This window comes from Plecotus auritus (genome assembly GCF_963455305.1).
Source record: "Plecotus auritus genome assembly, chromosome: 8".
Classification (NCBI taxonomy): Eukaryota; Metazoa; Chordata; class Mammalia; order Chiroptera; family Vespertilionidae; genus Plecotus; species Plecotus auritus.
Genome location: NC_137782.1, coordinates 109,601,796 through 109,615,018, shown reverse-complemented (window position 1 = coordinate 109,615,018; position 13,223 = coordinate 109,601,796). Strand labels below are relative to the sequence as shown.

The window sequence follows — 13,223 nt, the reverse complement described above, 5'->3', positions numbered from 1 at the left end:
CACAAAAATTTATGACAATTTTGAGATATTATAAACAATTACTTATGTTTATAATAAATATCTGTGAGTAAATGTTTTGGGAATTCACCTCAAACAAAATAGTAAAGCCACAATAGTTAACTTTTCTTATGAAAAAGAAATAACCTCTCCTAGTCATTCCATTCAAATCCAAAGTTCTCACTTCTCTTCAAATCAAATTATACTGTAAAGAAATAACTTGTCTTTTAAAAGTTCATAAATAAAGGGCCTTAGGGGAGGTACCACTTATCAAGACCTCTTTGAAACATAAGGGGTGAAATAGCTGTTTTCAAAAGGCTTTTCTGAACAAAAGAATTTAATAACAAATAAAGTGATTTTATAGCATAACTAAGATATGGAACTTGCCTTACTAACTAGCTCACTTCAAAAGAATACCATGGGGAAATAAAAAGGGTATCATGGGGGACAAGTATAAGTAACTTCACAATAGTGTTCTTCACATTACCAAAACTGTAAAATCTTTAGTGTCCACTCAAGAGAAGAATAGATAAATTTTAGATAAATTCTTACCTTAGAACACTAAACAAACTATAAGCAACAACAAGGATAAATCTTAAAACAATGTCCAGTAAAGAAACAAAATGCAAAGGAATAGGAAATTTTCATTTATATAAAATTTCATAAACAAACCAAACTAGAATGTGCATGTTCACATACAAAGATGGAGGAACAATAAGGAAAAGCAAGGAAGTGGCTAGCATAGTGGCTACATCTGGGGAGAAGGGTGTGTGATGGGAAAAGGGAATAAATATAATAATACCTGCTCTAACTGCCTCTGTATCTGGAGTACATTAAGAGCAAATTATCCTAAAACAAACTGTACTAAGCAACTGAAGAAAAGGACAGAAAGACAGCCCGGAAAATCTCTACAACTGATTATATGCTGGGCTAAAGCAGTGATTTTTTTTTTTCTGAAAAGAAACATTTTAAATAAGATATATTTGAGAAGCTGCCATTAAAAAATGCCAAAGTTTATTATTTAAAATAAATACTTCATTAATGTACCTTCCTCATTATTTTCCACTCATTAAGACTGATTTAGTTCATTAGTTCATGGATTAATTAAAATACAAACAAAAATAAGTTTTAACCTGGAGGCAGATTTGAATGTGACACTCTCCTTTTACATTTATAACTAACCTATTTTCCTCTACTTAAAGACCGACTATTATTATTTCCTTACAACAACAAAAAGTGTAGTTGAAATGCCAGTAGAGGACATCTGAAACACTGAATACCGTGAGCCATAAGGGCATGTAGTGGAAGAAGGAAAACTCTGGGACCCCGTCATCTTTGCAAACTTTTCCTGATGCCGCGATCCTTGACTTTATTTAAAGAAAAAAAAGTATTCCTGAACGTATTTAGGTATCAGGTCCATGACTGTCTCAGTTATTCAATTGCCTCCACTAGTTTTCAGACAAAAGCCAGCTTACCCTGCCTTTCCTGGGTACTGAAATTATATGAGATTTTCAGGAGAATGCCTACTTATCTCCGCCCTTCGCCTCCCGAAGTCTATAAAGAGCTTAGAAGTGAGAGGTTGGGAGTCAGGATGAGCCAGGTTGAACTTCCTGATCTGTGACTTCCAAATTGCTCAGCTCCACACCAGAGCGTTTCTAAACCGAACAGTCCCCCCAACAACCAAGCCAGGGCGGCAGGAAGCCAAGCGGTCACCATAGGAACTGGGCTCAACCCTGCGCTCCTAAGAAATGGCAGCGGGAGCAAAGTTGGCTCCCGGAGGGCTTCCCGGGGCCGCAGCTCTGCCTGCCACTGCCCCTCGCAGCAGCTCAAGCGGTGAACACCTGCTTCGGGGTCACCCCGCCCGACCCCACACACTCCCTCTTGCAGCTGCCTTCTCAGAGGCCTTCCGGCCCAGAAACTGCTTGGCCCCAACCCGGGCCATCACCGCGGCTTCTACCTGGAGCTCCAGGTCCTTCCCTGGACTTCTCAGCCCAGCAGCCTCCTCAGAGCTCATCTTGGCGACTGCCAGGCCTCCGCCTCCGCCTCCCGCCGGGACTCAAGTCCCATCCCATCTCCATCCTCCGCCCCTTTCCCCGCCCTTCCCACCCCCAAATGGACCTGGCCCCGCCCCGCTGGAGGTGCAGGTGGTGGAAGAGGAAACCTGGCGGGAAGGAGGCGGAGCGGTTAGCACCGCCCCGCGCCGCCGTCGACTCCGCCCTCACGCTCTGTACCTGAGGGGGGCTTGTCCTCCATCTTCCTGGCGCCTTCGCTCCGCTTTGGTCTCGCGTGCCCACAGTCCCTGTGCGCACGCGTACCTGGTTTGACCCGCCCTCTCGCAGAGACTACGATCCCTGCGCGCGCACCCACGCACGTGGCGACGCGTATGTTCACGTGCCAGTCCTAGTAGACGCCTAGGGAAGGCCTCTTCTTGGTCCATCCGCGCTGCGCAGGCGCACGCCCCACAGCGCCTAGAGTTTCCACTGGAGCGTCAGGTTTCCTAGTAACCAGGGGCTAGCCCTGGGGGCACCTGCATGTAACGCGCATGTGTGCAGCTTTCCCAAAGCTCTGGAACACCTGCAGCTTTGCTGCCAAGGTTTTGCACCACTTTCCCCATAGATCAGGCACCGTTCTAGACCCATTGAACTCGTTATGCCCCAGAGCTGCTCTTAGGTTCTGGGAGGTTGGCGCGGTCTCCTGCCGCCGCCGAGTGTCAGGGAGCCTACCAGGCCGGGTCCTGCCACAGCACCCAGGGAGAGGGTTGGTCTGTTCTATGGGCTCCAGGGGCCTTCAGTCTGGGGAACCTGCAGCCCCAAGGCCAGGGCCAGCTGTGTGTCAGGGTTGGATTGGGAATGGCAGAACTAGCAGTGAAAGCGTAGATTCCTGATTGGTATCCCTTCTCCACATGCCGGTCCCTTTCCAGAAAAACTGGTGATGGTTAAAAAAAAAAAAAAAAAAAGGAAAGGGCACACTACGTAATTGATATTTAATGTTGTATCGACTGTTTTCCTGTTCAATACCATTTAAACTTGTCTTCTCTTATTTAGGGAACAATATTTTAACTTAACCAGATATGGTATTTTTGGCCATCCGACTCTGTTAAAATTAATCCCATTACCTAAACGTGGAAAAGTTAGTATTTGGTGAAAAGTAATGAAAACGGCATTTTATTCTGGTAAATTTTTTGATCCCAGCTTAAAAAGAAATACCTTTGTAATATTTCTTAATGTTTAACATGTACCACATTTCCCCCCAATATTTTTATTTGTATATTGTTGATAGTACTACAGATGTCCACCATTGCCCCCCTCCACCCAGCCCCTGCTTGGTACCAGGCCTTCTCCAAACTATAGTCTTTGTCCATGGGCTATGCATATATGCATATATGTTTTTTGCTTAATCTCTTCCCAATAGCCACAACCCTTCCCCTCTGAGATTTGTCTGTCTGTTCCAGGCATCCATGGCTCTGGATCCATTCACCAGTTTATTTTGTTAATTAGATTTCACATATAAGTGAGATCATTTGATATTTGTCTTTCTCTGACTGGCTTATTTCACTTAGCATAATAATCTCCAGGTCCATCATTGCTGTCCCAAAGGGTAAGAGATGCTTCCTTTTTAAGGCTGCAGGGAATCTCATTGTTTATGTACCACAGCTTTTTTATCCACTCATTTACTGGTGGGCACTTAGGCTGTTTCCACATCTTAGCAATTGTAAATAACACTGCTATGAACATAGGGGTGCATGTATTCTTTCTGATAGTTATTTTGGGATTCTTAGAGTATATTCCCAAAAGTGGGATCGCTGGGTCAAACAGAAATTCCATTTTTAATTTTTTTGAGGAAACTCCATACTATTTTCCTCAGTGGCTGCACCAGTCTGCATTCCCAGACTGGTTTATTGATGGCAACCATTCTGGCACATGTGAGATGATACCTCATTGTAGTTTTAATTTGCATCTTTCTCATGATTAGTGACATTGAGCACTTTTTCATATGTCTTGTGGCCATCAATATGTCCTGTCCTTTACCCATTTTTTAATTGGATTGTTAGTCTTCCTGTTGCTGTGTTCTATGCGTTCTTTATATATTTTGGAAATTAACCCCTTATCCAATGTATCATTAACGAATATTTCTCCCACACAATGGGTTCCCTTTTCATTTTGTTGAAGGTTTCCTTTGCTGTGCAGAAGCTTTTTAGTTTGATGTACTCCCATTCATATATTTTTTCCTGTTTTTCTTGCCCTTGGAGATGTATCCATGAAAATACTGCTCCATGAGATGTCTGAGGTTTTACTGCCTATGGTTTCTTCTAGGATTTGTATGGCTTCATGATTTACTTTTAAGTCTGTTATCCATTTTGTGTTTATTCTTTCTTGTGTATGGTGTAAGTTTGTGGTCTACTTTCATTTCTTTGCATGTACCTGTCCAATTTTCCCAATACCATTGATTGAAAAGACATACTTCATTGTATGCTCTGGCCTCCTTTGTCAAATAATAATTGACCGTAATGTCTTGGGTTGATTTCTGAGTTCTCCGTTTTGTTCCATTGATCTATATGCCTGTTCTTGTGCCAGTACCTGGCTGTTTTGATAAAGGAACTTTGCAGTATAATTTGATAGTCAATTTTGCAATCCCTCCAACATTGTTCTTCTTAAGATTGCTTTGGCTATTCGAGGTGTTTTTTGGTTCCATATTAATTTTTGGATTATTTGTTCTAGATCTGTGAAATATGCCATTGGTATTTTAATAGGGATTGAGTTGAATCTATAGATTGCTTTAGGTAGTGTAGACATTTTAATGATGTTAATTCTTCCAACCCATGAGTTGAATAAACTTAAGATTTTGGTAAATTAAACATATTGTGTAGATTGTTCAAGAAATATGCCCTTTTCATCTCTCTCTTTCTCATTGTTAATGGTTTGAGATTATTAATGTTCAGGAAGCATCTTATAAAATAGCATTATTCATTTTCATCTTAATGTCATCACAGAAAATTTTAATGTGAGAACTAATCGCCACTGAGTATGAATGCAGTTTAAGACAGATAGCGTTCTGAGTAGAATATAACAGAATATTTTACCTCACTCTTCTGTAAAATGTTGACAAGTACTTCATTTGTCCTTAAATGTCTTCTTTTTTAGAAAGCAATTTTATTGAGATATAATTCAATATCATAAAATTCTCCCACTTAAAGTATACATTTCAGTGGTTTGTACTATATTCACAGAGTTCTGTAACCACAGTTTTGTGGTTACACAATGTAATTTTAGAATCTTTTTATCATGTTTCATTCACCCTTACCCCACCCCCTACTACATCCTGGCAACCACTAATCTCCTTTGTGTCTCTATAGATTTCCTATTCTGAATATTACATGTATATAGAATCATGTAATATGTGGTCCTTTGTGACTGGTTTCTTTCACTTAGAATAATGTTTTCAAGGTTCATCCATCTTATATGTAGCATATATTAGAATTTCTTTATTATTTCTGAACTAGAGGCCTAGTGCACAAATTTGTGCACCAGTGAAGTCCCTTGGCCTGGCCTGCGGGATAGGGTCAAAACTGGCTCTCCAGCATCCCCTGAGGGGTCCCGGATTGTGAGAGGGCGCAGGCCAGGCTGAGGGACCCCACCGGTGCATGATTGGGGCTGGGGAGAGACATGGGAGGTTGGCCAGCTGGGGAGGGACTGCAGAAAGGCTCCAGAGCATGTCTGGCCCGTCTCGCTCAGTCCCGATCGGCCAGACTCCAGCAGCAGGCTAACCTACTGGTCAGAGCATCTGCCCCCTAGTGGTCAGTGCACATCATAGTGACTGGTCAACTGGTCTACTGTCTGCCTCCTGGTGGTCAGTGCACATCATAGTGAGCGGTTGAGCAGCCTTAGCATATCATTAGCATAGTACACTTTGATTGGTTGAACGGCCGACTGGACACTTAGCATATTAGGCTTTTATTACATAGGACTAGAGGCCCAGTGCACAAAAATTCATGCACTCGGGGGGTCCCTCAGCCCGGACTGCACCCTCTAGCAGTCCGGGAGCCCTCGGGGGATGTCCACCTGTCAGCTTAGGCCCGCTCCCCAGGGGAATGGGCCTAAGCTGGCAGTCAGACATCCCTCTGGCAGCCTGGGAGCCCTCAGGGGATGTCTGAGGAGGTAAGAGAGGCTCCCACCACTGCTGCTGCACTCACAGCCATAAGCCCCGGCTTGTGTCTGAGCAGAGTTCCCCTTGTGGGAGAGCACTGACCACCAGGGGGCAGCTCCTGTGTTGAGCATCTGCCCCCTGGTGGTCAGTGCGTGTCATAGCGGCCAGTCATTCCTGTTCGTTATGCCATTAGGGTCAATTTGCATATTATCTATACCCATAATAGAGGAATATGCAAATTATCTGGGACACCATCACATCATGACCGTTCAGCAGCATGGGCAGGGCTCTGGGGCTGCAGGGTGGTACTCCGGGTTTTACACGATTTCGTCCCACCCAGGCAGGGTGGTACTCCGGGTTTTACACGATTTCGTCCCACCCAGGCAGACTCCCCTGCGGCCCTGCAGCCAAATCCCGACGCAGACCTGGGGTTTACTAAACTTTACTGGAGCTGTTCTCCACACCCCCCCCCCCACCCCAGAATTGCACTGCCCGCAGCAGGGTGCCCCGGCAGCCTCCTGACAGGCAGGCGGCCTGGGAGAGCCAAGTGGGGCGGGGGTGGCAGGGAGCCACAGAGGGGCGGGGTGGCTGGAGCCAAGTTCCTGGGGGTCTGAGGAGAGTGCCTGACAGGAGCCCGGACTGTAAAGAAGGAAAAGGGAGCGGCCACAGGGAGCTCTTCTAATCCCCTTGCATGGACACCCTATCCCAGCCCCCGCATCCCCGGGGCGACGGGGAGGCTGACTGGATGGGGAGAAGACCCAGCCTCAGGGGTAGCTGCAGCCCACACCTCCTACTCCCAATCTCTTTCCCCACCACCCCCGCCAGGGGCGCCCACAACAATAGCATGCCGTTGACAAACTGTCGGCGCCCCCGAGGCACCCAGGGCCCGTAGCCTGCTGCTGCTGGGCCCCCTCCACTGGGGCTGGGCATGCCTCTCCTCCCTACAACTCCAGACCCGGGTGGAGGCAGGCCCGAGCAGACCCCCAGGGTCAGACCCATGGCCCCCAACAGCAGTGGTGCCGTCTCTGCAGTGGAAGCACACTGAACCTCACCAGGGGGCCACAGCTAAACCCACCCTCCTAGCTCACCTGGCCCCACCCTGTCCTGCCCCTGCCCCGCCCTGAGCACGTACAGCTGCGAAATGGCCAGTACAATTTAAAGAATGGCGCTAAGCAGGGAGATTTGACAGTTACTCTCCCTTCGGCCTCACTGCCCCCCTAGCAGCCCCTAGTACCCCCTCGGCCAGCACCTCCAGGGACGACCACCACTACAGGGCTGCTGGCCAGAGCCCATCCCTCCGAGGCCTGCGGAACCCTCTGCAAAGCTTCCATAGCTACAGTCCCAGGAAACAATCATGTCCTCCTCCCCCAATCAGCTCCTGCTACCTGTGAGGGAACCCATGGGCTTAAAAATAACAATCCCTTCCTGTTTATACATCACTTACTTGATGAAACATTTCTAGGTTTATTAGCTCAGAACCTCCTCATGACAACCCAGTGAGGTAGGTGGAGAAGAGATTACAATTCCCATGGTATATGCGTATGTATTCATAAATGAAGCTCAGAGAGGGAAAGTGTCAAGCCTACTGATTCCCAAGTTGCAGCACACACCCCACAGGGGGCGCAATTTGATTTTAAGTGGGGGCAATTCGAGAATGAATTAACAGTGAATTTTTTGCATTTCTTTTGGTTCTAGGGGCCTCATCTACACTGTATCCTATATAATAAAAGGCTAATATGCAAATGACCAAATGGTGGAATGACTGGTCACTATGATGCGCACTGACCACCAGGGGGCAGACACCCAATGCAGGAGCTGCCCCCTGGTGGTCAGTGTGCTCCCACAGGGGGAGCACCGCTCAGCCAGAAGCCGGGCTCACGGCTGGTGAGCACAGCAGCAGTGGTGGGAGCCTCTCCCGCCTCAGTGGCAATGCTAAGGATGTCTGACTGACGGCTTAGTGGGCCTAAGCCGTCAGTCGGACATCCCCCCAGGGCTCCTGGACTGCGAGAGAGTGCAGGCCAGGCTGAGGGACCCCTCCCAAGTGCACAAATTTCGTGCACTGGGCCTCTAGTATAGGATAATAGTCCATTGTATGACTGTACCACATTTTCTACCTACTCACCAATTGATTGCCATTTGGATTGCTTCCACTTTTTGTCTATTGTGAATAATGCTGCTGTGAACATTTGTGCTCAAGTTTTTGTGTGGACACATGTTTTCATTTCTCTTGGGCACATACCTACAAGTGGAATTGCTGAGTCATATGGTAACTTTAATGTTGAGGAACTGTTTTCCAAAGTGACTGCACCATTTTTGCATTCCCACCAGCAGTGTATAAGAGTTCCAATTTCTTCACATCTTTGACGTTTTTAAGGGGATAGAGAGAGAGAAACATCAGTGAGAGAGAAACACTGATCAGCTGCCTCCTGCACACCCCCTAAAGGGGATTGAGCCTAAAATCAGAGCATGTGCCCCGACTAGGAATTGAATTAAGACCTCTTGGTTCATGGGTTGATGCTCAACCACTGAGCAACACCAGCTGGGCTAAACTGTTTTTAATAAAAGAATTTAAAGCTAGAGAAGGATTTTGAAATCATTTAGTTCTAACTCAATTGTAGATGATTGAAGTAAAAGTGCAAAGAATTCATAGTTCAAATATCTCCCCTAAACTCAAGCTTTATTTCAAGCATGTGTTTATTCTGGACATTAATTTTAAGTATCTTCTTTGGATATTTAATTATGAAAATGGAAATGTTTAAATGAATTTTATTGAATGTTTAGCAAATTTTTTTCTTTCATAGTTGAGATTTTATTATTTTGAGGATCAGTACACAGACATTTCAATTTGTACACAATTCTTAACATACGTACCAAAAATTTAAAGTCATGTAATTATGATTCTTTTCTAAACAGCTATTCCAGTGACTTCCCACCTTAAAATTTAGAGGCTAACTTTCCTTAATAGAGTATCAAGTACCAATATCTTCAAATGTTGATGTGCTGTTACATCAAAGTCCCACTAATTCACAATTTAATATCATATATACTACATAATCAAATTTTCAATCTTTCATAGCACATTGACAAAGTTACTAGGAAAACTGGAATACCACACCAAAGATGTTACAGATGCACAAAATTCTGACAGGGAGAGCCAAGGTCAAGGAGTGGTTTTCTTTAGGAAACAATTCTACCAAAAACATGTGAATAGAAGTAACTTAAATAAAATGTTTAAGACATAGCAAATGCACGACTGACTCCAAATTGCCATTTAGTATGCTTTGTATTATAGGATATAAAAACTACCCCCATCTACGGAATGTTAAGCTGACACCCAAGTCAATCAAAGTCTCCCATCCTATCTAATAAAAGAGTAATATGCAAATTGACCATACCTCCACTACACACCACCAGCCATGCCCACCAGCCAATCAGGAGCGGATATGCAAATAAATCCAACCAAGATGGCTGCAGCCACAGAGAGCAGGAGGGAGGCTTGGGTTTCCCTGGCAATGGAGGAAGCCAAGCTTTTCGCCTGCCCTTGCCAGCCCAGGCCTCCACTCAATGCTACAAAGTTTCAATGATAGAAGATAAATAAATCCCAACAAAAATGGCGGCAGCCACGGAGCTGGAGAGAGCAGGAGGCTAGGGTTGCCCCCAGCGATGGAGGAAGCCAAGCTTTCCTGCACACCCTGGCCTGCCTTGGCCTCCGCTTAAAGCTACAAAGTTTCAATTGTAGAAGATAAATAAATCCCAGATACAGGGCCTCCGCTTGGGTCGCCGGGGGGCGTGGCCGGTCTGCAAACCACCACAGGCCCCTCACCCAGGCTACCCCACGCCCCAAGGCAACCCCCACCCAGATCCAGGAAACCCTTAAGGGCAAACCAGCTGGCCCCCACCTGTGCACCAAACCTCTATCCCAGCCTTGGGCAAACTACAGCCCGCGGGCCGGATCCGGCTGTTCTATCCGGTTCTCTTGCTCTCCCCTCCACTCCTTTACTTTGAATTTATATTAGTTCACACAAACACTCCATCCATGCTTTTGTTCCGGCCCTCCGGTCCAGTTTAAGAACCCATTGTGGCCCTCGAGTCAAAAAGTTTGCCCACCCCTGCTCTATCCTATCTAATAAAAGAGTAATATGCAGATTGACCATTACTCCAACACACAAGTTGGCTGCCCCCATGTGGTCAAAGATCCTGCCCCCATGTGGACACAAGATGGCCACCACAAGATGGCCAGCAGGGGAGGGCAGTTGGGAGGGACCAGGCCTGCAAGGGAGGGCAGTTGTGGGTGATCAGGCCAGCAGGGGAGGGCAGTTGGGAGGGACCAGGCCTACAAGGGAGGGCAGTTAGGGGTGACCAGGCCTGCAGGGGAGGGCAGTTAGGGGAAAACAGGCTGGCAGGGGAGCAGTTAGGCATCAATCAGGCTGGCAGGGGAGTGGTTAGGGGGTGATCAGGCTGGCAGGCAGAAGTGGTTAGAGGCAATCAGGAAGGCAGGCAGGTGAGCAGTTGGGAGCCAGCAGTCCTGGATTGTGAGAGGGATGTCCGACTGCCCGTTTAAGCCCGATCCCACCGGGATTGGGTCTAAACGGGCAGTCGGACATCCCTCGAGGGGTCCCAGATTGGAGAGGGTGCAGGCTGGGCTGAGAGACAACCCCCTCCCCCCCAGTGCACGAATTTCATGCACCGGGCCTCTAGTATTCAATATCCCACTATTTTCTTTTTCAAATATATTTTATTGATTTTTTACAGAGAGGAAGGGAGAGGGATAGAGAACTAGAAACATGGATGAGAGAGAAACATCAATCAGCTGCCCCCTGCACACCTCCTACTGAGGATGTGCCCCAACCAAGGCACATGCCCCCGACCGGAATCGAACCCGGGACCCCCTCATTCCGCAGGCAGACGCTCTATCCACTGAGCCAAACCAGCCAGGGCAATATCCCACTATTTTCTGGTTGTAACAAAAAATAAACAACCAGCAAATGATTTCACCTCTTTTAAAAAAAGCATTTACACTTAAAAAACTGGGATGAGGTGGAATTCCCTCCTTCTTAAAAATGTTTCTAGAGCTACTAAAAAACTTGCATTTACAAAATAGTTGATAAAAATATTCCTCTGGATTGTACAAGAAGGGATCCAGGGCCCACTGATAAGACATGGTATATGACATTAATCAAACTTGGCTTCTTTTTCTCCTGCTGCATCTGAGGTTGGCCTCTCCTCGTTTTTAGTTTCTCCGTTTTCCGCAGGCAGATCTTCTTTAGGTTCCTGGTCAGCCACTTCGGCCTGCTTTCCGTTTGCTCCCCCTTTCCTTTCGTTTGTACTTTTTTGTTTGCAGACTTATCCTTTCCTGCCGCCTTTTTGGGCTTCGTTTCCACTTTTGAAGGAGCAGGTTTGGCTGACAACCTGGCCAACTTCCTCTTCGGCTCCTCCTTGGCTGCCCCCTCCGCAGAGCTGACCTTCCTCTTGGGCATCGAGGTAGCGGGCCGACGAGGGCGCGTGCTGGGTGGCTGAGGGCCACGGTGCGCCTCCTGGCTTGGCGAACCTGGGCTGCTTCTGCGATGGGGGCAGTGGGAGAACCAGATGAAACCGGATTGGGAGCCCGCCTTCTCCCCCCCACCGCCCCTCCCCCCAATCCCTCGGTCTCTCGCTCTCCCTCCTGTTTAGCAAATTTTTATGCTGTAAGCCCTTTTTAAAAAATTGACTTGATGATAAAATCTTAGATAATCATGTAGAATAAAAATCCTAAAGACAGTTTTAAATGTGGTGAGAAATGTGTTAATTATTCTGTGAATTTTGGAACAATAGATGTGTTTGGTGATTGTTACTACCTTTCCTTGGAATATTTTTTTCTGCTCTCAGCCCCTCCCCTCCCCACCTTCACCATCTACTAGAGTGCTGTGACAGAATAAGACTAGAGTAGCAGCACCCTTTGCCAGAAATTTACTGTACCTAATATTTGCAATTATAAAGTCTTTATGGTTTAGTAGAGTCAATATGTACATTTATAATTTATGTAAATAAATGTTTTCTAATACTACTTTATCTATGGTGATATTCAAAATTGTCTGAAGTTAGAAAATTAAAAATCTAATAATCACTACCACTTTTGGGGTTACTGAATTAGCTGCTTTTGGAACTGTTACCATCAATGGCAGGAACAACTGTATCAATCAATGGCAGGAACAACTCCGAGGTCCTGGTGTACTAGTATGTTACCAGCAATGACACTAGAGTAGGTGCCATGTCACTTAACAGGGAGGTCTCCCCACATCACCTGGATGGCTTCTAAATGTTTCTATTGTTAGCTACGTTTTCACTGATGTTGAAACATACTCGTGAGCTGCTTAGTCATCAGAGGATTGATAGTTGAATGAAATGTTTCATTTTCCTTAAAGTATATTAGAATCCAGATGGCTCAACTTCTTGTTTATTTTAAAAAGCTATTACAGATAGAAAATATATATATACTTTCTCCATATTTATGCATTTTAAACCTGAATTATTAAACCATCTATATACACTGAGTGGACAGATTATTATGATCTCTGAACACATAATAATCTGGCCACTCAGTATATATATATTAGAGGCCCAGTGCATGAATTCATGCATGGGTGGGGTCCGGCCAGCCTAGCCAGGGGGAGGGGACATGGGTGGTTGGCTGGCCTGCCTGCTGGTGGAACTTCTGGTCGAGGAGACAATTTGCATATTAGCCTTTTATTATATAGGATATACACTGAGTGGCCAGATTATTATGCGTTCAGAGATCATAATGATCTGGCCACTCAGTGTATATAAAAGCCTAAGCGACCATTGCGACTGGACATCTGGAAGACTGGCCAGTAGCTATGATGCACACTGACCACCAGAGGGCAGACACTCAATGCAGGAGCTGCCCCCTGGTGGTCAGTGCACTCCCACAGCCAACTTCCCGTGGCTGGCTAACCTCCCGCGGTCCCTACCCCTGGCCAGCCCTGATCGGCTCCGATTGCTGACCAGGCCGAGGGACCCCACTCATGCACAAATCGTGCACTGGGTCTCTAGTTGTATATAATTCTGCATAGTATGACTATACT

At 46.1% G+C, this 13,223-nt stretch overlaps 1 protein-coding gene and 1 pseudogene across 7 annotated transcripts in view; both read right to left on the bottom strand.

Moving 5' to 3' along the window:
• LOC308255571 (testis-specific gene 10 protein) overlaps nucleotides 1-2,343 on the bottom strand; it is a gene marked incomplete at its 3' end in the record, with an annotated part of 124,655 nt that extends 122,312 nt beyond the window's left edge. For 3 of the 6 annotated variants that reach the window (XM_080683192.1, XM_080683187.1, XM_080683189.1), the window contains exon 1: nucleotides 2,229-2,343. Of the gene's footprint in view, nucleotides 1-1,954; nucleotides 2,073-2,228 lie in introns of those variants that run through there. The other 3 variants (XM_080683186.1, XM_080683191.1, XM_080683188.1) reach the window with 3 other exon arrangements.
• An 8,970-nt stretch (nucleotides 2,344-11,313) lies between these two features.
• Nucleotides 11,314-11,618, bottom strand: LOC308256154 (non-histone chromosomal protein HMG-14-like; annotated as a pseudogene). Its single transcript has one exon. The product of its transcript is annotated as a non-histone chromosomal protein HMG-14-like (transcript).
• Nucleotides 11,619-13,223: the final 1,605 nt, after the last annotated feature.